We start from the raw sequence: 4,984 nt of genomic DNA on the forward strand, positions 1-4,984 counted from the left end.
AATAAAACTCATTCATTAACAATTTTGATAGGTCAAGAACTGAAAATCCAATGTAGATCGGTTTGTTAAATTTAACCTTTTGTTAGTACATGTGACTCACTATACAGTTATCGTCAAAGATATTGAAACATTTGAAGTTCGTTTTCTTAGCTTGTTTAATTGAAAATTCTTTATTTCCAAGCTTAATATCACATCTGTTTCTCACATTTTCCATAGATTTTACAAAAACTGAGTTGTTCATCAGCTTATAAAAGTCCTTTTCAAAGTCACTTGTAGCTTTGGTTCTCATATTGGTATTAAAATCAATGTACTTTTTTCATAAAAGGCTTCTGATCGAATGCTATAACTCTATTCACATGTTTCAACACCATCCCTTGTTCGAGGTAAAATTTCAAATTTCTTGAATGAACAACGTATTCAGTTTTATCCAGTAAAGTTGTGCAAAGTTTGTTTTTATAATGTTCGGGAGCAAGAGGTAAATCCTTGTGATGTTCATGTAAATTTGTTGGATATCCTAGATCAACTTCGAGAATATAGCTATAATCTTCGTCGCCAGTGAGTTCCAAAATTGTTTCTTGCCACTCTTCTTTTGTGTAAGTTTTAGGATTCATCCACTTAATATCACCATATAGTAAATTTTGCATAAGACCATAACCATAAAGAATATTGGCATCGACGTACAACAGATAATTTTCAGGTTTTGTCTTATCGAAATCTTTCAAATATTTGTTATTTGCTTTCACATATCGCTTAATACATTGAGAAATACCTCCACGAATACCTTTTTCAATCATTAAATACATATCGTAATCGTGTATCAGTTGAAGCTCGATTTTCGTTAATTTTAACATAGCATCCCATGCGAGGCTTGGAGCTGTTAGATAATGTGCTGGATCAAGTTTGTAACAATTTAGACAAATGTTTCTGAAATTTTCAAATATATCAGCGAGCAATAGTACATCTTGGATATTGTACAAATCAGAGTAATTTCCAAGATTTTTCTCTTTTAATTTGTTCCAAACGCTCAAGTAGTGTTGATAATCTTTCTCAGATATGCTCTCATCTGTCAAAATTGAATAGAAATCTTCAATTTTCAGCTCTTCTGTGTAATCAAGTTTTTCAATACTATCGATGAATTCGTAAGGAAATATGCCTTTTCCAGACAATATTTTTAAAATCTCGACTTCGTCATTTGGCTGTCGTTCTATAATTTCATTCAATATTCTTCCATCCTGTATAAAATGATTTGTATGTCTGAAGTCTTCTTTCTTTAGATTTTTAGCTAATTTTTCAATAGATGATGCCATAAATCTGAAACGTATCTACGAATGAAAACTTGATGAACTTTCTTGGTTTATCATCTTCAAACTCATACCCATATCCTGAATTTACTGAATAATTTATATATTTTTCATCTGTGTTTGCGATCAAATCAACATTTCCATATTGTTTAGCCAATTCTTTTATGTACAAATGAGTATCGTAATTTGACATATTGTGACAGAAAACTGGAATATTTTGAGGAAATTTTAGATTCAAGTTACAAGATAAATGAGCTGAACCTCTAAATTTACCTGTTAAATGACAATGATCTCGTACTTTTTTTTCTTGTTTGATTATCAAAACCCTCACATTCACAAATATGACAAAGACTAGAATTTTGGTACGCTAATTCTTCTTCTTCGGTCAATTTCATAGGTTTTTTGTTCTTAGAATTATATTTTGTAAGCTATGTATTTTGATATTTTATTGAGCTCTTCAAACAATTGAACTTGCAGGAACATTAGGCAAATCGTCTTCATTTTTTGCTCTATAACATATAGGTTTGTACATGCGATTGGATCTACATTCGACACTAAATATAGAGTAAAACCATAAGGAATATGCTTCTGAATCTTTGTTGTAGTCGATCTTTGAGGATTGTTCTTGCATGTCGGAATTTTCTCTAATATGATTTCAAAATCCATATAAATAACGTACGGACTGTTTTTTGAACCAATGAACGGGTGGCTATGAATCCTAGGATATACATATATAAACGAAGCGTTTTTGACTGTGTCCTGTGTCTTGTTTACTCTATGTCTCGTGTCGGTTGCATAGTCGTTGTGTTCTTTCTTGTTGGTCACGAGCTCCTCCCGTTTTGTGTTCAATGGGGTGATCGTGACAGGCGGAGAGAAAAAAGTGGGGATGGAGGGGCCCCTCCTGCCAACTAGAGATAGCCCGCGTATTAGAATAGTGGAATAAGCAGTCGCGCGTTCTCGCTATGTACTCCTCTGAATTTAATAGAGCCTGGTGGTGTAAATATGTATATGTATAAATGTAATATATATATTACATTTTCAAAGCTGGAAGCTGCAGGATGCAGCGCAATTAAATTTATTTCATTGAACCGTGATTTTACAACGTAATTAATGGCAGGCAATTACTCTTGTCTACATACAAATAAACCAATACAACGGAGTATCGAAATACCAAAAAAGACGTAAGGAAGTCTAATGTAACAAAGTAACTTCGTTACATTCAGTGGCGTAGCTATAAAACATTCGAGGGTGGATTAAACATCCAGGAGGATTAAAAAGAGCCCTACTTAGCATAGTAGTTAAAGAATTTATCTTCAGGGTCTCCAAACACAAAATCAACAATTATGTTGAGGTTTTTTTTTAATTGCATCTTTCGTATTAAAATGGTAAAACCAATAAAATTGTTTCGTAAACATTATATTTGGTTCATTGCATTTTCCAACTGCCTTAATCAACTAAATATAATTTGTAGGTTACATTACTATTAGTTAGAAATTATTCGATAATTTCCATGTACTATTAGATCAGATCAGCATTATAATCGCGTACGCCAGACGACACACAAAATGACACTTATCAGGCTTGGTCGAAGTTGCATGCACAATTTCAAGTCTATAGCTTATTTCTCATTCTCTATATATCCAACAAACAGACAGAGAAATATATTGCTATTGCTATAAGTTAAAAACTTGATCGTAATAATTTGAGGTTATTAAAATATGAATACTTAACAAAGTGTTTCAAATACTAAAGTTCTCAAAAGAAAATACGATAAGATATCAAAGGACATGCCACAGAAAGGAGATATGAGTCAACCAATACTGCAAACCCTGCACCTGGCGTAGAAACGCTGGCTTGAACTTATCACTAGTTTATCATATATACTGTGTGTGTATATATATATATATATATATATATATATATATATATATATATATAAATATATATTTAAACTAAATAAATTTGAAGTGTTTTTCATTAATGTAATGTTAATCTACGGCCAATAACTTCCAAAGGTAAGTTGGAGAAATTGATTTTGTAATGGGTACTGTAAAGATGAAATTGCTTTCAGATTAAAACGTATCAATACCAGAGTTTTTAAATAACCACAGAGTAACCACTAGAGTTACAATAACAGGAACCAACATTTTCATTTAGCTGGTTTATTTTGTAGTTTAGGCATATAGCTGGATGGACATATAAGCTTAAATGGCTATAGCCAATTTCAGCAAATTTCAGGGAGCGAAAACATTTTACAGCAGGAAATGTATAATCATGTTTGTGGAATAGTTGATTTTAGTAAATTATGGAATGATATTAATAATCTATAGACAAAATTTTGAATCTACAAAATTACTAACAAAATTATCTTAAATTTAGTCCAAATAGAGGGGTGTTGGGGCTTGTAACACCCACAGTGGTAAAAAACATTCGGGGGCAAATTTCAACTTGAATGTGTTAAGCTGAAATCATATTCGTTGTCGACGCAAGCTCTTAGTTCAATTTCGTGTTTATTTGATTTTTATATTTTATCTACAGCAGCTGACAGACAGACAACACAATAAATTCAATAAATTGTAATAAAATTTGTATAATTGTATCATAAATCTGTACAGTAATATAATATAATTAGGATAATTTTTGTATTTATTAATTATGTCACGTGCTATGTTAGGTATTTAAGTCAGGTAGTAGTCATTGATTTTGTCATATTTCTATAATTATGTTTTTGGTTAAGTAATTATTAATTTATTTACTACAAATTAAGGACTCCACATTATAATATGTTGCTTTTGTCCTATTAATTTGAATATATTCCAATATCACAAAAAGATAACTGGATATGGTTATATAATTTATATTTATGGCATTTTATGTATACTGAATTAGCTTTAGACTTTGAAAATTATATAATGTGTTTTTTTATTCAAATTTTGTTTTATTAAAGCTTAGTTTAAATGGGTAGATTTATCGTATTTGAATTTTATTTGTTAATTTCATTTGCTTGAGTGTTGTTGTTTTCTTTTGTTTTTCTAAGAAAGTTGGAGCCTCTACACAGGCAGTTCCTTGCCTTTTGAGGTCCTATTTTGTTTTCTTGAATTTTGTTTATTGATGTACCCTAGCTGTATTAAAATAAAAAAAGACATGTTCATATTTCTTTAATAAAAAAGTAACATTGTTTTATTTTTATTCTCATGTCAATTGTGTCTACAACTAAGGAGCAATGTTTGTGTTTGTGCTTAAGGTATAAATGATGTTTATATAATTTTACTATTGTACATATTTTCAAGAAAATAAATAATTTTTCTATTCTATTCTAGATTATGACATTTTATTCGTTGTGCACCATTTCACATTTTGTAAAGTATCTTTGGAGTTATAAAGAAAGTTCAATATTAATATAATTAATTCGATATAATTTCTATGTTTTGCAGATATGTTCGGATATAAAACGACTCATTAATTCGGATATAAAACGACTCATTAATTCGGATATAAAACGACTCATTAATTCGTAAGAATAATAGAAATCAGAACCGTTCCGAACTGAGGTCGCTATCAGCCGCATGTACAGGGTTTGTCAGGAATGTTCGGGATTTATCGGTTACTGCTCGGCCTCTGCCCCCCACTCTTTCTCCCGCCTGTCACGATCACCCCATTGAACACAAACGGGAGGAGCTCGT

This window comes from Homalodisca vitripennis, chromosome 3, assembly GCF_021130785.1.
Source record: "Homalodisca vitripennis isolate AUS2020 chromosome 3, UT_GWSS_2.1, whole genome shotgun sequence".
NCBI classification, from domain to species: domain Eukaryota; kingdom Metazoa; phylum Arthropoda; class Insecta; order Hemiptera; family Cicadellidae; genus Homalodisca; species Homalodisca vitripennis.